This window comes from Ceratotherium simum, chromosome 31, assembly GCF_057802395.1.
Source record: "Ceratotherium simum simum isolate JZ-2026a chromosome 31, ASM5780239v1, whole genome shotgun sequence".
In the NCBI taxonomy this organism is placed as follows: Eukaryota; Metazoa; Chordata; class Mammalia; order Perissodactyla; family Rhinocerotidae; genus Ceratotherium; species Ceratotherium simum.
In genome coordinates this window covers 29,489,179-29,510,402 of record NC_141930.1, presented here as the reverse complement: position 1 = coordinate 29,510,402, position 21,224 = coordinate 29,489,179, and the positions used below count along the sequence as shown (strand labels likewise).

The 21,224-nt window shown below is 39.5% G+C and overlaps 1 protein-coding gene across 1 annotated transcript in view; it reads left to right on the top strand.

The window, feature by feature from the left end:
* The window catches only part of XKR4 (XK related 4), a 397,062-nt gene that overhangs the window by 257,992 nt on the left and 117,846 nt on the right, over positions 1–21,224 (top strand). The window lies entirely within an intron of this gene.

The following is a 21,224-nucleotide window of genomic DNA, read 5'->3' as shown; positions in this document are numbered from 1 at the left end:
ACATGAACATCCAGTTCTTTTCACTCCACACTGTCACCTTAGACATAACTGCTGCTCTGCAGTGAATCCAGTATTTTCCTAGGAAGACCTACCTATGGAATGGAATATGAGAAATACTCGATGAGGTCCAGCTGTACATGCATAGCTAAGATGGCACATGGTAGATAAGATGGCACATAATACAGTGCCCTGTACTTAGAGAGTTTCCAGTTTACACTTGTTATGATTTTCCAATCCAATCCCATATCCCCACCAGGAGAGAGAGAGAGAAAGAGAGAGAGAGAGAAGGGCAGGAAGGAAAGAGGGATGGAGGGAGAGAGGGAAGAAGAAAGACTGCCCAGTAAGCAGAGATGGGCAATGGCACTCCTATTAGTCTCCAAGTAGAGGATACTGCTCTCGTATTAAAGATGTAAGCTGTGGTCCAAGGCCTCAGTCGTATTGTCAACAACATCTCAAACTCATCCTGGACTTTTGATTCTATCTAAATGGTGCAAGCAAAGGTAGAAGGTTAATTGTCTATCTTCTGTAGACAGAAGTTACCCTACCTGGACTTTTGGATGGCCCAGAGAACCTGTAAGATGAGCAGGCTGGGCTGGAGGGTCTCTAAAGTCACTTAGTTTTGTGAGTGTGGTTCTCTGAATGCTCCATTTGGGTTGTGTAAACCTAGCTTCCCAGAGCTGGCAGAGAAGATACTGATTCATGTACAAACTATTCTCCACAGGCCTTCCCCAGCAACGTAGCATGGCTCAGTGCATGTTCCATGTGGTATGCTCCATGGAGCAACCCAGGAAATCCTGTGAGGATCATGGCACACCACGTAAGCTTCACAATGAATTTGTATAAACCACAGCCCGGGATGCATGCAGCACAGTCACCTGGCTGTCAGAGCCAGGTGAGTATGAGTACATGCTCATGCGGTAGAGCCATCATGCAGAAACAGTGCTTCCTTGTAAGGAACCATCTGGGTAAAGCAAAAGAAATCAAGTCTTCACTAGATGCGAGTGGGTGCCAATCCACCAATCCAAATGTTTCTACTTTTTCCAGATGGCTTTAGTTCTTCATTTCCAGTTTCCATCTTTACTTGTCATTACTGGAAAATTTCATTTTACACTCTAAGTGTATTTATCTGCGATGTTGAGAGCGAGTTACAAACAAATGCCATCCCACAGGCCATGTGCCCAGGAAAGCTTTGCTGAGCAGGGAAAAAACACCTACACCAACTTCGATTCTGATTTTTCAAATCCAAAATCCTCATGTGTTGCCCCTTTTGCCAACAGTTTATCCTGAATATTTCATGAAAGGAAGAGAAGAAAAGAAAGCTCTTTTTCTGTCTTGCATCCCATGAGACTACTGGGGAAGTCAGAGGTTAAGGGGTTGTTCTCAAACATTGGCAAACTCTGTCCCGAGCTAACTGGAAAAAATGCCTCATTTGTCATATCCTGATGAGGACTTGCAAGAACTAAATCATTGAATTTCGAGTTGCTCAACTTCGTAGTAAAGCAGGTAGAGCCACCCCCAGCTACATGTAAGTGGCTCAGGCTAGAGAAGAAACCCAGCTACCCCTAGGCCCACATCCTTCCTCCTCTGCCAAATGCCTTGTCTCTGCATGTGCCCGGCTCCACCTCTGGATTTCTGCAGGGAGGAAAAGCACAGGCGAGAGTGCCAGTCTGTGAGTGGGACTGTGTCCCGCGTCCCTCTAGGTCTGTCTACTTTGCCGCTGCTATTTTCGTTAGTTAATTAACACATTTATCGAATGTCTATTGTGTGCATGATGGTGTGTGAAGCTCTGCAAAATTTATCCTAAAAAAGTTCCCTTTTTAAAAAAATTTATAATGTGACATTATAAGCAACGTGACAAAACATATTTAGAAACACCTAATTTATCTGAGTGTATTCCAGAATGAGCTGTTGCATTTTCTAGATGGGATGATATAAAATGAGAGGAGCCCTTAGAGCGTATCTAGCTCACCCTCTCTCTAAGGGGCCACACAGCCTCTGCTTGAGTCCATTGTCCCTACGAGGCAGTTCTGACGGACTCACAGACTCTGTGGTGGAAGGGACCTTAAAGGGCGTCTAGCCCATCGCTCTAACTGGCACACAAGTCTCTGATCACTTCCCCGCGTTCAGCCTCAGGGTCCACCATCTCACCAGGGATCTGCTCATTATCATAAGACGCATATAGTAAAAGCTCTTCCAAAAATACTGTATTTTAAAATTTCTACATATTTTGAATTTTTTAAATATTAACTATTTATTCTCTATTACACCTGCTATTGAATATAAAGTAGAAAACACAAATATGCACAAAGGAGAAAATAAAAATTACCTTCCTGCCACTCAGAAGTAATAAAAATCCTGCCACTGAGAAATAATTAGGGATTATATTTTATTGCTTCTCTTTATAGACTTCTTTCATGTTTTAATATTTATTACATTACCATATGGATACTATTTTGTAAACTCCTTTGATTCACAACACATCATGAACATACATCCGTGACAATGTATATAATTCTGTATTATTTCTAATGACTACATCATATACCAACATATGGATTATCCTTTCCTTTTCCATTAAGTCCCTGTTTTTGATATCATAAGTTACCATCTATATTTGCTATAATAAATAATCCTATGATAAACACATTGAGAACTAAATCTCTGCAGATAGCCTTAATTATTTCTCAAAGATAAATACCCAAAAATGAAATTGCTAGATCCGAGGGCAAGCGGGGTTTGAAGGCTTTTGATTTATTATGTCAAACTGGCAATTTTAAAGTGCATTTCTTAAGAAGAATTCTGCAATGACTCAAGTTTCTGATCCAAATGCACAGAAAGTGAGTGAGGGCAACAAATGTGACAAGGACTAAGAATGGGGTAAATCTCTTGAGATTTGGGAAAGAGCTCTTAATAGTGTCCATTTGAATATGAAACGCTTAATTCCAAGAAGGGTCCTGATTTCTTCCCTCATTACTTCATTGTATCCACTTTTATAAACTTTATTAAATTTATTTTATTGAGTAGCAGCAGTTCATTATTGATGAAACCAAATTTTAAGAAAAGCTTCATCAGAGACTTTTGATTTGAACCAAAATTATGAGGAAAGCAGACATGAATTCCTCAAAACTCTTGACAAAAATCTGACTAAAGAAAACTTGTAAAAAGCTGAACCATACAAAAATTATGAAACAGTAGCCTCTACATTGGACAGTTTGTGATTTCTTTTGGCTTTATAAATATATTAGATTTATCTAATAGCATTTAGTGCAAAGCCCTGCTGGGGATAAAAGAAAGACAACATGTCCTCCCTCCCAGGTTTAACAAACTCAGAAGAGGCTGCACAAACAAGGGTGATGCCAGTGATGACTCTACACTCAAAGGCTATTACACATTCCTTCCTGGCAGCATGGGACCACCACACTTGGCACATAGTAGGCAATCAATGAATATTTGTTGAATAAAAAGAAGAATGAATGCCTGCTATGTGACAAAGCCCTTTGCTAGGTGTGACTGATACAAAAAACAAATGTCATAGCCCCGGCTCTCAATCTAATGGAAAAGAAAGACAAAAAAATTATTATAACTCAATGTGCTATGTCCTGTTGGTGGCCATATTAAGGCCCTTTGGTGACACAGAGTGATCTCTTATGGAAAAAGATACAGGGGAGGTAGAAATGCCATGCTATCCTCGTTTGAAAGAGGAGATGTCAGAGAATGTTGGAAGAATCAGGGAAGTTTTCATGAAAAGGGTGGCCTTTGAGCTGGGTCACAAATGATGCCTAACAGTTTGTCATGTTCTATAAGGAAAAGATAGCAACATGAAAAAAACCAGAAGGGAGAGGCCATTGATTTGGTCCATGCCTATGTCTGCTCAGCAGTGCTGGTGATAATAGTCTCCTCAAAGCAATGGGATTGTGAGTGTTATTTTATAGCACATAATTAGATTTATTCCTCACACTTGAAAGATCTCTCTAGTAGCAGGGTAAATCCCTGCATATATGCTTTAAAAGAAGCACAACCTCTTTTCCTGTATTTCTTATTTTTCAGCCTGTCTTTTTGCATTGCTCACTACTTGAGATTATCAATTAATAAATCAATAAAATAGCAAGTCATCAGTCTGCTTAATCAATACATATATAGAGTTGAGTTTTAAAGACTCATTACCATCAACAATTTTGTAAAGAGAGACTTACAGAACTGACATGATGTGTTGGCCACTCTATTGAAAAGCAGTGGCGGAATAAACGATGAGTGTCATGGGGGTAATGATATTATTGATCTCTTTATTTCATATTCAATAGCTTCTGAGTCATGGTACCACCCCAAGTTATACTTAGAAGAACAGAGAGAAGCTTCATTTGTTTATCATTGATTCAAGTGCTTGAAATCAACTCTGTATGGTATATCAGCCCTCGGCACAGCTGCAAATAGTTTTGAATTTGAATCATTTTGAACATAATATGAAATAAAGGCCTGACTATTTTTAGGTTCTACTTAATTATCTCCAATAATCAAGCACAAATCTTGGAATTTTTCCACTCAATATTCCTTCTTTCTCCTTCTCTCTGCTTCCCTGTGAGATGTTAGTGAGCACATATGCATGTTCAGGCATAGGGTGATACACTAGGTTCTGTGTGTGGGTGAAGAGAGAATGTGATTAATTGTACACGCACAGCTATGGAGAGAAAAGACCTAGCGAAAAGGTGCAGAGTGGTTGCTACAACCCTGTTTGAAACAGAGAAGCCAACATAAATAAAGGGATGTCTGCAGTGAAGTGTCTCCACACACTCACTGTTCCTTCTGCCTTTCTCATGGCTTCTTTGTTTACTAACCTCTAACCTGCCCAAATTTCAGTAGTGTTTCAGCACTTCATACCTTCAAGGAAGCAGAAGCCCACGTTTATTTTCCATTTACCTGACCTTTAGCCCAAACTTAGAGCAGGTGTTTACTTTGACTGAAATCAACATACCGTGTGTAGGGGAGAAAAATTTGCTTCCACCCTTCTAGGTTCTTTTGGCTGGTCTGATAATTGAATTGATGTAAGACAGATTAACAGGAGAAAAACAAATTTAATTTCATATGCACAGGAGCCCCAAACATATGGGACTCAAGGGCGAATCAGGCAGTTGAGGCTTATATGCCATCCTGGGTTAAGGAATGGTAGAGGGGCCTGGGGCTTCAAAGAGGAGGAGGATAATTCACAGGACAATAGGAAAAGCAGATGTTTGGTAATTAGCTGTTTGCCTTGCCATACAGATAGGTCTCTCAGATAAAAGTTGTCTTTGGTAATAGCTTTCTTTCTGGGCCAGGCCCCCTATCAAAACTTTTTTAAGTGGTTAAGGGAGAGGTAAAAGTTTTTCTTGAGTCTGCTGGGTCTTGACTGCCTTCTGCTTAAAATGATCCATGTGCCAAAGTGGAACATTTTGGGGTCACATATTCTACTCCCCCTCACTATAATTATTATTTCTAAATACTATAAATAACTACTGTGAATAGTAATCAAAATGCTTGCTGAGCAAGGACAAGGTGAGGTCAACTTAAAAAATTCAAAAGTGGCTTACTATGGTATTTTCACAAATAGATTTTTTCTAGGAAGCTACAGACAGTTACATGATCAGGATTTTCTAACCCATTTCTGATTGGGTAGGTAGATGAAGGAAGCTCCCACAACCACTTAAGTAGTTTTCACTATGAAACCTGTTCTCTATAGACAAACTGTTGCCATCGTAAAGTGTACATTCCAGTCTAGAAATATATTTTGCATTTATTCGGTAGATAGGAGTTAGATTGAATTTTAAAGAATTCTTTAGACATGTGAGCTAATATTTCCTTGATGACAGAAGGAATAAAGGGCTGGGATCATTTCCTGTTGAATGATTCAAGAAAGGCTTATTTTTTTAAATGTACTGCTCATGCATGGGAGAGTGTATGTATGCAACAGAGATCCAGAGCTCTGCACACTGTCAGAGCCAGATGCAAGCAGAGGGAAAGGGGCGACTGACTCAATTGGTATGTAAACGTTCCTTCCTATAAAACCACTTGGAGATTCACTCCTCGAAGCTCACAATGAGGCCCTGATTGCAGAAGCACAGGGCCTGCTGAGCGCTGCCTGCCTAAGGTTTTGTCAGCACTTTCATTGTGATCCTAAATTTCCACAGCTTTCCACTCAGCTGTAGAAAAAGTCAGAGAGTCTGTGAGACTAACAAGACTCCCGAACTCCAAAACTTTTTAAACATTCATAATATTATCAGTTCAAACACTTGGACAATTCTATAGGGCATGAAGTTCTCCAATGTAGAGCTGAAATGTAGGAGTTTCCAGTGTGTAATCTTCTATGAAGGCATGTACTTCCAGATTTTTGTTAGCTAAAACATTGAGTTAAAATTCAAATTTTAAAAATCTAAAACACATCTCCTATGATGTAAATAGGAAACAAATATTTTTAATACAGACTTTTAGAATAAATGACTGAGTAAATAAAATATTAAATATTAAAAAATCACAAATTTAAAAAATCAACATAGAAAAATGAAGCAGCTATAAAAACCATTTGAAGCAAATTTCATTTTTAAAGTATTTTGTGAGATATTTACTTCAAATTCAAGGATGCTAGGGAATCTCATGAAAGAGGGCATGTTGGACCTTAAAGAATGAGTGAAATGATTTTGAATGCAGAAATGCTTGGGAGGCAGACGTGCTGAGCCCTGAGGAGGAAGTCAGAGCATGAGGCACTTGTGTTGTAACACTGCCAACTCCAGAGAACAGAAGGCGAATAACATGAACTTGATCCTGAAACTTGAGGGTCCTGAAAAATCACTCTTTGTTCTTAAGGTCCAGCAATACATCTCTCAACAGTAGGCTGCAGTGTCTTACTTAGGACCTGAAGGAAATCATTAATTATTGCATTATTTACTCAATAAAATTTATGGAGTAGCTATCCATGGCAGGCACTGATTTGGATACTAGAAAAAGGAAGATGACCAGCACCATTTACACCCGCAGAGCCAGCCCAGTAATGATGAACAACATATGAACAATTAAGTGCAAAGGTTGCCGTGGGGACTGTGATAGGAGTAGACCCAGAGGGGAGTGGACACCTAAAGAAGGAAGTGACCCACTCCACCTGGAAAGGATGGGAAAGGCTTCATAAGCACTTTCGCTTGAGCTAAGTTGAAAGTTGAAGCAATAAAAATAGAAGAAATCACCTAGAGACAGATCGATGGAGGAGTAAAAGGCCAAGAACAGAATCCTGGGAGACACCACCTTTTAAGAGTCTAGAATGGAAGAAGAGCCAGTGAAGCAGAAGGAAATAAGGGAGAGGTGGGAAGGTCAGAAGAGCGCAGTGATGTGGTAGCCAAGGCAGATGTTTCAAAAGAAATGCCCATGGGGGACCAGTCAAGACGAGAACTGAACATGGTCTGTTAGATTCAATGATTACAACATCGCTGCAACACAGACCAGAACATTTCAGTGCAAAGTGTAGGAAACAAGTAAAGAATGTAAATTAGAAGAGAAGAAACAGTGGTAGCAAGGGTAGAATTTCTAGACTGCATATAAAGGGGAGAATAAAATTAGTGAAGTGGCTAAGAGCACAAATTGAAGGATAGAGACATAAACCTAAGACTGTGGTGAAGGAACCTTTAAAGGGTAGACTTGAAAAGCAGAGCAAAAGCAAGATCTTTCTCTAATCCCATTTCTGCCCTCCTATCCTAGTAGTTAACAAAAGTTAGTGTGTTAACAAAGGTGACACCACCAGTAACAGATAGAGCTAGGACCAGAGCCCGGGGTTCCGGGCTCCATCCTATCAGTAAAAGACCTCAGCGTGGAGAAATTCCATCGTGAATGATCTTTTATATTTTCACTCGTCTTCTAGCTTGAGTGTGTTACTTAACCACACTGAGCATTATCTTCTCTGACTGGAAGATAATTTAACCATCTAAATTGCAGTGTTGTGTTAGAATGAAGTAAAACGAACAATGTAAAGAACCTAAACCTCCTGTCTGGCAGGAGGATGCTCAGTCCACCCGTGTCATTTTCTCCCTTCCTTCCTTCCTGTCTCAATGGAAGAGGAAGAGCACCCTCAGCATGTTTCTGAATTTGCTATGAAATGAGGTTTCATAGTTCACATCTTATTTCTATTTTCAATGGATGTCGACCAATTTGAACTCATTTTACCAAACCTTGAAGTTAAATGTTAACTTGCTCTCCCACAAGAGCTCTGTGTCAGGCCCAGGTTGCTTATGCCCTCCAGAGCCAACGCCGACTGCAACTATTGTGCTCTTGTCTCTTAAACTCAGAGTTGTCCCAGAGGGTTTCGAAACCTCAGAAATCTTCCAGCAAATGCCACTTAGGCTTTGCTCTGTCCACTGACCTATATTTTTAGCACGAAATACTTTTAGCCTTGATTTTTTTTTTACAGAATATACATTTATGAGGGAAGAAAATGTTATGCATGTTCTTTAAATTTTCTAGGCACATCATCTTTACTCCATTAGACGTCGAAACTAATCTTTTTCCCGCAAGCTTATTAGCATTCACATCCTAAGTGTTGAGATATTTTCTACAGTCCTGGGAAAGTATAGGATTCCTAAAATTGATGGTCATATCTTCTTCATTTTTTTAATACTCTCTATTTTCTAGAGCGGTTTTAGGTTCACAGCAAAATTGAAGGGAAGGTACAGAGATTTCCCCTATAACCCCCAACTCCCACACGTGCATAGCCTCTCCCATTATCAACATTCTCCACCAGAGTGGTACCTTTGTTACCAAGGATCAACCTACATTGACACATCATAATCACCCAAAGTCCAAAATTACCTAGGGTTTACTCTCGGTGTTGTACATTCTATGGGTTTGAACAAATGTATAACAACAAGTACCAATCATTATAATATCATACAGAGTATTTTCACTGCCCTAAAAATCCTCTGTGCTCCCCCTGTTCATCCCTGCCTCCCCCAACCCCTGGCAGCCACTGATCTTTTTACTATCTCCATAGTTTTGTCTTTTCCAGAATGTCATATATTGGAATCATACAGTATGTAGCATTTTCAGATTGCCTTCTTTCACTTAGTCATATGTATTTAAGGTTCCTCCATGTCTTTTCACGCCTCGATAGCTCATTTCTTTTAGCCACTGAATAATATTCATTGTCTGGATGTAGCACAGTTTGTTTAGTTTATCCATTCACCTACTGACTGACATCTTGGTTACTCCCAAGTTTTAGCAATTATGAATAAAGCCGCTATAAACATCTATGTGCAGGTTTTTACGTGGATATAAGTTTTGAATTCCTTCGGGTAAATACTAAGGAATGCAGTAGCTGGATTGTATGGTAAGAGTATGTTTAGTTTTGTAAGAAACCACCAAATGGTGGTTTGGTGGCTATACCATTTTCCATTCCCATGGGCAATGAATGAAATTTCCTCTCCAGCATTTGATGTTGTCATTGCTTTGGATTTTGGCCATTCTAGTAGGTGTGTAATGGTATCACATTGTTGTTTTAATTTGCATTTCCCTGATGACATACGACGTGGAGCATCTTTTCATATGCTTATTATTACCATATGTATATCTTCTTTGGTGAGGTGTCATTTAAGGTCTTGGGCCCATTTTTAGTCGAGTTGTTTATTTTCTTATTGTTGAGTTTTAAGAGTTCTTTGTATATTTTGGATAATAGTTCTTTATCAGATATATCTTTTGCAAATATTTCCTTCTGGTCCATGGCTTGTCATTTTGTTCTCTTGGGCAGTGTTTTTCACAGAGCAGAAGTTCTTAATTTTAGTGAAGTACAGCTTATCCATTATTTCTTTCAAGGATCATGCCTTTGGTGTTGCATCTAAAAGTCATCACCATACCCAAGATCATCTAAATTTTCTTCTATGTAATCTTCTAGGTGTTTTATAGTTTTGCATTTCACATTTAGGTCTGTGGTCCATTTTGAGTTAATTTTTCTGAAAGTTATAAGGTCTGTGTCTAGATCATTTTTCTCATGTGGCTATCCAATTGTTTTTTGTTTTTTGTTTTTTGTTTTTTTGTGTGAGGGAGGTCAGCCCTGAGCTAACATCCGTGCTAATCCTCCTCTTTTTGCTGAGGAAGACCGGCTCTGAGCTAACATCTATTGCCAATCCTCCTCCTTTTGTTCCCCCAAAGCCCCAGTAGATAGTTGTGTGTCATAGCTGCACATCCTTCCAGTTGCTGTATGTGGGACACGGCCTCAGCATGGCCGGAGAAGCCATGCGTCAGTGCGCGCCCGGGATCCGAACCCGGGCTGCCAGTAGCGGAGCGCGCGCACTTAACCGCTAAGCCACGGGGCCGGCCCGCTATCCAATTATTCCAGCACCATTTGTTGCAAAGATTGTCTTTTCTCCATTGCCTTTGCACCTTTGTCAAAGATCAGTTGATTATATTCATGTGAGTCTATCTCTGGATTCTCTGTTCTGTTCCATTGATCTGTTAGTCAATTTTCGGTCAATACCACACTGTCTTGATTATTGTAGCTTTATAGTAAGTCTTGAAGTTGAGTAGGGTCAGCCCTCCAACTTTAATCTTCTCCTTCAATAGTATATTGGCTATCCTGGGTCTTTTGCCTTTCCATATAACTTTTAGAATTAGTTTATCGATATTCACCAAGTTACTTTCTGGGATTTTGATTGACATTGCATTGAATCTATAGATCAAGTTGGTGAGAACTGACATCTTGACAATATTGAGTCTTCTTATCCGAGAACATGGAATATCTCTCCATTTATTTATTTCTTTGTTTTTTTTGTCAGAATTTTATAGTTTTGCTCATATGGGTCTTGTACATATTTTGTCAGGTTTATACCTAGTGTTTCATTTTGAGGGATGCTAGTGTAAATGGTAGTGTGTTTTTAATTTCAAATTCTACTTGTTCATTGCTAGTTTATAGGAAAGCGATTGAGTTTGTATATTAACCTTGTATCCTGCAACTTTTCTATAATCACGTATTAAATCCAGGAGTTTTTTTCTTGATTCTTTCAGATTTTCTACATAGGCAATCATGTTATCTGTGAATAAAGATAGTTTTATTTCTTCTTTCCCAATCTGTACACTGTTTGTTTCCTTTCTGGCCATATCTTCTTGATATTAGAGGCAGTCTGGATTCAGTGAACAGCGTTAGTCTAATAAATCATCATAAGTGATTATATTTCTTTCTGTTTATCATCTTTCACCCTTCTCTCTCTCTCTCACTCTGTCTTGGTCTCTGTCTCTTTGTCTCTGTCTCTCTCTGTCTCCATCTCTCTCTCTGCACACACACACACAGACACACACACACACAGAAACACAAATGTACCTGAGGTTACAGGTACAGACTACTTCTCAAACTATAACACAATATTTGAAAGTCATATGCCTAATGGCAAAGGCAGTTGCCCCCACCTCCACCACTACCCAGAGAATGAAAGAGAGAGACGCAGGCTACCTCCTCAAGGAGCATAATGGAGAGAAAGTTCAGAGTCCAAAAACCTTGTTGTGAATCTTGGCTCCACCACTTAATAACTTTGATCTATGGCACATTTCACTAGCTCTCTGCATCTGTTTCTTCATCAGAGGAGCAGAGAAAGTAAGCCCTACCTCATAGGGCAGGCATCTGGAAGAATTTTCTGAGACAATGTGAAGGGCAAATGCCCTGTATCATATCTTGTATATGGCAGGTACTCAAGAATTGCCCTCTTCCATGGGGAATATTTAACTCTGATGAGTCAGTATAGACAACAGGAAGCAGATCATTTATAACCAAGGTATTAACATTACCACCAAGACTGTACCACCAAATAAACTCAGGGAATTAGGAATACACCACTGGTTTTTTTCCCTCAAGGAAAGAAGAAAGGAAGAAAGAGGGAAAAACTCAATAACCTGATATATCAAAATTAAAAAAAAAAAAAACCACCAGGACTCCATGAGTTTCTTGTGCCTCCCTGGCCTAATGTTGTCTTAATTTTTCACTTACTTGATGCTTATCAGCACATTGTCAGGCTGCACCTGCAACCTCATGGATAGAGGAAAAAAATATGAAACATTAATCTGATATTATCAGACCCCAGAAAGGCACTTTTGGAAACACTAATTAGATTTTATTCAGCCTTTTTTAATTTAGTGAGTTCTAGGAGAAGATCACACCTCTCCTAACACTTATAAAGAGAGTTTTTGAGCGAGATTGTGTGCGAGTAATACCTGTTCGATGCTCAAGGCAACATGTTGCCATGGTACCAATCAGATTTTGTCTTCATCAGGGAATAGAAATTAAAACTGACAACATTTAAGTGTAACTGTTTTTGTTTGTCCCCATAAGCAGTGTTAGTGCTTGGAAAGAGAGGAGGTCTGGTTTTGCATCATTGTTGTTTTCTGGTTTTGAAATGACAGTCCATTAAAATGAGTAGGACACGAAATAGTGCAACGAGTTTAGAGAAACAAAGAATCGCCCAAAGGAGCTCATTATTCTTATAAATTTACATTATCAAAGGATGTGGAAATGCCAAAAAGTGAGTTCTTGATGGTCAGAAGCTGCGGTGTCATCTCAGAGCCAAAGAGAGTGAGTCAGTGACTAATGGGGTGCAAGTGCAAGACTGATCTGGAAGCCTAATTGGCTATTTTTATGGCTTTAAAATTCTGATCTTATATTAGAGCTATAAAATATCCATTGTGCTTCAGGGAACATCTGTGCGTTTGGCTCTCATAATAAAAGAAATATTGCAAATCAAGAGAGGTAGCCTGGTATGGAGAAAAACAAGAGAATGATTAACTTAAAATTCAGGAAAGTGGTTGCCCATGGGGATGAGGTGGAGGGAGGAAGGAGTTTCATAGACATCAGTAACATTCAATTTCTTACGTTGAAGGGTATTTTATTATTCCTCTGGGAACTCTACATAGACATAATGCACTCACAATAAAAATTTACTTAAAAAGGTAAAGAGAGAGAGGATAGAATATGGCAAGCAGATGGACTAGGGACAGTGAATTCAAGTCCTGACTCTACTACTAACTAGCTAAGTGATTACATGTCACCCTGCCTGAGACTCAGTTTTCTCATCTGTAAAATAAGGCATGCTAAATGGTCACTATATCCCCTTCCAGATAGAAAACAATCCAACTCTATGTTTATCACGTGGAATACAATATTGCTGAATTAATCATGCTGGGGAAATACTATCTTTTTGTTATGCAAAAACAAAAAGTCCTACACTTACCATCCACCCCAACTTCACTAGCAGAGTAAGTTACTCTCTTATCCCAGGTGTGCCCCTTTAAGTTACTCTACTATTCCTTGAGCAGAATTTTGGGGATTCTTTATAGGGTGAGATATTATGAAGTCAGTGATGGAGCCTACAGTGTGGGAGTCAGAGGTCCTGTCTTGTGCCAACACTCCACACTCCTCTCTCTGCCTGTCAACTCATCTTGTCATTCAGAGCTTCTCTGAATGTAAAATAGCAATATACTAAACTCAAGAGGTGTCTAATTATTTCATGTTCATTAAATGCTGTCAAGTGCTTCATATTTTCCCCAAAATTACCAAAAATATAACTACACTTTTCAGGACTGGGCTAATCACCATACCAATTGGGTTTCAAGGAAATGATTCCTTTTGGTTTGCAGACTCAAGAAGACAAGAGACATCCCCTTTCCTCATTCTTTCCACATGTGTTAATGGAGTGCCTACTGTGGGTCAAGTCCAATGCTGGCTGCTGATTCCTACTTAATTTCTGAGAGCACAGATAGGAGATGTGGTTATTACAAATGTGCTCTGGGGCATTGTAGCAAATTTCCCAGGCACTGGTGTTCACTCACACTCGTTTGGATTTGTGTGTCAAATGAGAATAGGTAGATTTGTGCTGCTGTCTTCCACTTCTGGTTTTGTTTCAGGCTCCAGTGTCAGTCACAACAGGATGCACTTTCGTTGGCCCTGACCAACTGCCTAGCCTTCACCCTGAGAGCAGTGCTGCCCGCACATCCCGCGGTGCTTCCAGGGCAGAACCCCAAGAGAGGCCACAGGAGAACCACTGCCTGGGCTCTGAAGTTGAGCACCAAGCTCTGAAAACTAGACAAATGTCTTAACCTCTCGGAGGCTCAATTTATTCCCTGTGAAATGGGGGACTACCTCAAATGTTATAACGATCACTGTGAACACATTATGTCATAATGCCTATAAGTCACTGAGCTCAAGGCCTGGCACTTAATATTAACTCAAAATAAAAATTACATGTTCTTCCTCTTACTGTTCTAGCAAATTAAATACACAATCATGTTTCAAAGGGAAAGCTTCTGCCCTCAGAAGAACTGCCTGCTGCCCTCCTGCTCCATTGGTTCTGAGGGGAGCCTGGCTGAGGGAATCTGGCAGCATCCAATTCTCTCAAACATGTCCAAGCATCCTTAAGGAATATTCAGGTTTAAGCACATGCTTAAGTTAAGGGGGGCAGTGCTGGACACCAGATGTATTGTGGCATCTTAGGAAGCAAAATCAAAAGACTGATGTCATCAAGGGGCTACTTTGAAGGTGATGTGGCCACTTTCCTTACCCTAGCCCCTTTCAGTAAGAGCTTAGTGTGGGATTAATAAGTTTGCAAAATGTCTGTGCTAACATGTTAAAGAGTAGAAGCTGTTCCTATAATAATCAAAATTATCAAGGAAAAGCATTCATTCTAAATGTTGAAAGAAAAAGGAAACTCCTCAGGAAATCAGCTCTGAGTTCTGTGACATTCTTCTGCTTATGTAAATATCCAGATAATGACAAAACACACAGTTTAGGTGAACTTTCAGCTGCTATGTTTTTCTTATTTCGTTTATTCCTGGTAATTGTTAATGTTTTCAATTTACTCAGAGAACGAGTAAGCGACTTCCTGTGGGACACTAGGTCCAGCTTAAACCCCCTGCAGAGAAGCTGAGCTCTCCCACTAAGTCACCAACAGGAGAACCTAGTCTCTAACAACCCACCACGTGCCTCCAGGACTTCCCTTCACCGAGTTCACAGATGTGTCTCTGGTATCTCTAGTGACTGCTCTGTGATCATTTATTCATATAGTCAATCCTCAACAGAATACTGCAGAGGTGATGTATGCATTCGATGAAAGAATCAAACTAGGTCATCTCTAACCTAAGATTCAAAATCAGCGCAATCATGTTTATTTCAGCCAAAAAATACTTTACTACTACTCTGTTCATCTGGTTTGGTGAATCTAATATTAAGGTAACAATTATCCTTTAAAACCATTTCACATCTAAAAATAAATTAAATGCTCATCCGATGCAAGAGACTTGGCCATGCATGTAGTACATAAGGTCAACAATAAAGCCAGATATTTAAAAGTCCAAATTTATTAGACATGTTGGGAAAAAGGTGATTATTTTCATTTCAAGAAGAAAAAATTAAAATTACTCTGAATATGATGAATTTCAGATCTCAGCTTTCTTACTTTATCATGTTATTAAATTGGTTCCAAATTTTTTTCCTTTGCCTCTTTCTCCTAACTGAGAAATATTTTATTTTGATTGCCAAGGGAAAGCAAAATACTTTAGAATCAATAAGTTGTCAATTTCTAAACATGACTTCTTTGTGGATGTTTAGTTGGTTTTCAAATTAAGTAGAAGTCCAGTGACAAACATTTATATGACATCATTTCATCAAAATATGTCCACCTCTTTCAAGCCTCTTCCTCTCCCCACAGGTGGAATGTCTTCTATTCCCATCTTCCAAATGGGGAGCTGAGATCCAGAAGGTCAAACACTAGGACTGAGAGGAGAGGTCAAATCAGGGTCAGAGAGAGACCTGAGTCTTGTCTTCCAGTTATTTTGTGTTTCTCTTATGAAGCTCCTCAAAAAAATCAAATGTTATGCCTATTCTAAATACTACTGTTAAAGAAAAGAGTTATTCTTTGAATCTTTAGAACATTATAATTGGAGATGCCTTTGTCAACTTTTCTCCTGCTAAATGGCCAAGAAAGGCAATAATCATTTCTCTGATGCTGAGGTTTGATATTTTAGTAGAAGAACTCAAAGTGTGACTTGTACTTAACTCTAGTCCAACAGGAATTTGCAGTAATGAATGAAAGTGGTTGCTGACCTGGAATAAGATCACTTTGAACATGACACTATTATACAAAGTGGTAGCACTTATTTTCAGATAACCACTTTTTAAAAGCAGTTGTGAATATATTCCAAAGAATAAAATGCCAGCTACAAGGTTTTGAGAAGCAGAATAAGTTACTGAAGGGTGATATATTTTGGCTGATATGGCTGAGGTGGTTTGTTTTAGAGTTTATAGCTATAAAGGTAATCAGGTGATTCTTAATGTCGCCAAGAGTACTGCAGTGGAACCATTAAAGGAAGGAGAAAAGCGAGGGCATTTGGAAGGTCAGAACTTCGATTCTGGAACATTTCAATTAGGTGTTGATTCCATTGACTCTTATAGCCTCCTAAAAGTGGAAGATTCGTTTGTGAAAAATTGTGTTGTTTCAGAAGGTTAGGTGAGTGCCCGACTAATACCAGACTTTATCAGCTAGTATTCTGGAGGGAAGTTCCATTTATTAACACTTGCTGTTTTTTAGCGTCTCTTTTTTTCTCACTCAGGATTTTAGGTACATGGTCTCATTTTCCCAAAATATTCAGGTGGATAGGCTGAACGGTGGGGAGAGTCAGAGGTGTAGATGCATACAGCACAGACCAGGGCAAAGACCCTGGAAGTGAACACGCAAATGCTCAAACTTAAAGAGACAGAAGGAGCACTGCGCTCATGCAGCCTTTGATCTCCTGGATCTCAACTCAGGCTTTTTTTTTTGTGAGGAGATCAGCCCTGTGCTAACATCCGCCAATCCTCCTCTTTTTTTGCTGAGGAAGACGGCCCTGGGCTAACATCTGTGACCATCTTCCTCCACTTTATATGGGACGCCGCCACAGCATGGCTTGCCAAGCAGTGCGTCGGTGCGCGCCCGGGATCCGAACCAGCGAACCAGCGAACCCCGGGCCGCCGCAGCGGAGCACGCGCACTTAACCGCTTGCGCCACCGGGTCGACCCCTCAACTCAGGCTTTTTACGTATCTCAAGTCTCGGGCATATTTTTTGATCCTCAGTACACACAGCAAAGAGCTATAGGAACTGCTTAAGATCCTGAAGAGGGATGAGGGAAAGGGGAGGAAATCACTTAATCGAGTGTAGAGGAAATAACTGAGACACTCTTCGTTTAGACGTTCTGAGTGTTTCAAAGAGCAGGAATTTTTGATTTGGGTTTTTTAGTTTTTAGTATGACTGATTTTTATTTTAGGTGAATTGGTACTATAATTTGGAATTTCCTACGATGATATGTATTAAGCAGTTAACATTTCTGAAATGATTCCTATTTTCCTAATAATTAGAACAATGTTCTAATTGTTAATGTATTAATTTCATTTAATCCTCGCAGTGGCCTTCAAAGTTCTAATATTATCCCAATTTTACATAAGTGGGTGGTGAGAAGATTGGGAAGGTACGTAATTATCCCAATGTCACTTAAAAGGAAACAGAGGTGCAGAAAAATAACCTGTCTAAGGTCATAGGAAAAAACAAAAGACAGAAGCAGGATTCAAATTTAGGCAAGCTGGCTGCAGAGATAGCACATGTACCCGCTGCACTATACTGCAAACGGTAGTTACCCACAAATTGTCTCACATTCTCTCTTATATTTTAATATATAATTAGGGAGGGGAGGAGTCAAGTGAGAATTCTGAGCCCTAATCCATTAGTCTCTTTTGCAAATCGTCTTTAGTATTACTGCATCATTTCTGGACGTGCAGAATGTGACTGCAGAAAGTGTAATATTAGAGGGGAGAGATTTTCAAGAAGAGGAAATAGCACACGCCGAAGCACAGGGCGTGAGGGCGTGTTTCAGGAATAGCAAATTGCTCTACGTGCCTGGAGGTGACGAGTGAGGTTGACGATAGGAAGTTGTGGGTCAAGTCTGGAGGAGCGAGTTGAAGGCAGGTCTTCCTTCAGGTAGAAAAAGGCAAGAGCAAAACCATGCAGGGAAAATACTTTTCTACGTTTCTGCAGAAAAGGAAAGCGTACATTGGGAAAACTGTGTAAGATATCAAGTGTGTTATTTATTTGATATTATTTCATTGGCTGTGTTTAACTCGTCAGATCGTGGTTAGAGTAAGAATGGCTGCAGGGTCAGAACAAAAAAGCTCTAGAAATGGTAGCCTTGTAACTTACCATTTGAACTGCTGAACTATTTTTACCAAGGGAGAAAATAGTAGGCAAAGAGTTGAATGAGAAATGGCAATTCCAGGTGAGGACTCGTTGCTTTCTGCTTTGTCTGTTTTTAACTGAACCATTGGGTAGAATGACTAAAGGACTTAAGTTTATTCTGATGGAAAGAGAAAGATCCCTGAAAATAGTGAGGCAGCAAAACACCTTGGAGACATTTACCTACAAATTAGTAAACAGGGAATTAGGCATATTGACAGTAAATATAGGCTGTTGAGAAAGCAATCAAACTAATAGCAGAGAGCCACTGCAAGGTGCCTCTGAAAGCATCTATCAGCCCACACGAAGTGTGTTTGTAAGGTAATAAGTCTGATTCTTTAGCAAATATACGCAGTGTACGAATTTCAGATAATTTTTGTCACCTCCAAAGCAGATTCCACAAGTAAGCTTAGTGAGTTATTGTCATGGTAAAAATACACCAGGGACTCCTCTTTGAGAACTGCCATCGTGACTGGTGACTATTCTTTTGAATGTCATTGATACAACAAATAATATATCTCTTTTTTTTTGAGAGTAGGTGTGATTTTTAGAAAATGTAAAAAAAAAATTTACAGAATTAAAGCTAGTAAAGAAGGATGCTCTAAATTTGCAATATGCTCTAGGGTCAACCAGAAATTGTGATTATAAAGAAAGAGATAGGTGTTATTGACTGAAAGCCCATCTATTGGAAGCCCTGCCAACTGTCTGGCCACGTCTTTCTGCATTTGCTGTCGCACCCTGCTTGAGAAACACAGCCTCCTTGAAGGCTAGCAAACAGGCTTCAATACTCCAGGCCCATGTGGATTTTCACCTGCTAGTCACTGGCCTCAACCCTGACCCCTTTCCATTTTAGTCTGGCAAAATTCTTCCCTTTAAGAGTTTACTAGGATATTACTCCCTTGCTGTGAAGCCATCTCTGACCCTCAGTAGAACTTGGAACACGCGTCCACTGGCATATACCTTACTTTTCCCTTTCTCACTCAGCTATATGCTTCTTGAAGTCAAGAATCATATTTTATTTGTCTTTGTACCTGTAGGTTCTACAGAGTACCTCGCACATAAGTACTCAATTAATATTTGCTGAAGAAGTGAATGAAATAAGCAAATTCCAGAGAATGTTATGCAAAGTAGCATTACAGAAGAGAGGAGATAGAACAGCCTTCTAAGAAAATTGCTTTGAAAAATCAATAATTCTAGCTTCGCTGTGTACATTTTGGTATATTTATTAAAAAATTGATCCATCTTTAGTCTCAACTTTTAGAAAATACATAACCTCACTCATGGGCATATTATGCTCAATCCATTAGAAAGAACCAGGAGGAGAGACATTCTATTGCACCAACAAAAAGCATCTAAAAAGAACTGGTAGTGAATGTGATAGAAACAAAAATGTATTTTATGCCTTCAAATTCTGTATGCTGCCTTTATTTTTCTTTATTAATTGCTTAGATATTTCATATGTACAATATTTAAACATTCTTTTTAAACCATTTTATCCAAAGCATATTTAAAGAGACTCTGAAAACAGAGCAGCTACTGTCTGAAGTAGAATACACTCATGCCTAATGAAATGTCAAGACATCAAAATGCTTATTTATTTTATAGAACTGGGGAAGAGCAAATAATCACCAACATGAAGGAAATGTCCCTGATGCCAAATGTAATCACATTCAAATCCTTAGGGACCCCTGACCGGGCTCAGGAAATGTATTGCATCACCAGTAGTTGGGCCTTTTCTGAGTCTGCCCCAGGGAACCCCACTCCATGCATAACCTTCACACATGATGTGGGGAAGCCTGACAGTCCCTCCAAAGGGAGTTCTGGCCCTGATCTTTCATCACCGCTGCTTGTCTCCAGTAGCCAATTAGTACACCTCACAAAGCACTGATTAAAGCCTTTTTATAAAAATCCCATCTAATGGTCTGAATATAAATGAACCGAAAAGGCATTCATTGCAATAATGGCCAGGCAGATTGACATCTTTGCAGTATGTGTTCCCACTTTTTTAACTGCTGATTCAATAAGAAGTTTTTGTAAGTTGAAGTCCTACCCATTACTGACAAAATGAAAGTCAAGGTGATTCCACTCATATTTCCTCTTTGGCAATTTGGTTTTAATATATCATGGGATATAGTAACAAAGAAGAGATAAATATGCAACTGGATAAATAGGAAACCCTCTGGATCCCTGTATTTCACAATGGGAGGAGGAAGTACAAACCACTGGAATTAATGCACCTCATTTTAAATTGGTAGTGTTCTCTCTTCTAACACATTTATTTCATTTTGTTTTTAGACAAATTTTCAATTCTTTTCTAGGAAGAAACTTCATTATAACATGTATTATATATCCTAGTCTCTCTCTACCTAAAAATCCAGATCTAACAAATATCATATAGCAAATATCTTATCAACAGCGTTATATACTGCATAAAATACCTTATGAAACCACAGAGACTTCAAATCTTGGTCTTAATTTGGCAATTTCAGTGTGGTTAGCTGGGCTCTCTGTGTCTCTTTCCCTGCTCCTCCCATTAAGCTTCTGCCTGGTCTGCCTCTCTTGGTACCAAGCCTGGCCATTAGCCTCTACTAATTACTAGCTGCATGCTCTATTGTTTTTGACAACATTCTGTGGCATCCTGTGCCCTTAGTCTGATCCTATTAAAGTTGTACCCCTTTTAGGGGCAGGGCATTGCCAGTCTTTGAGCTGCTCTGACCCCAGGAGGGCTCTTCTCAGCAATCTACTTCCTTGCTTCCCTGTGTTAAACTTCTAGCTGATCTACCATCTCACTCTTGCTATGAGTATCATGGATCACCTTCTTAATCTCCATCGTTTTTGACAATGCCCTTAGGCATGAACTTCCACATGCCTTGTTCCAAATAAAGTTAGTCCCTGACACACTGGAGTCCTCTGTTCTTAAGGCCTGCCTCTCCCCCTAGGCAGAGCCTTTATGCCACTGCACCGGAGCTGGGCTGGGGTCAACAGCC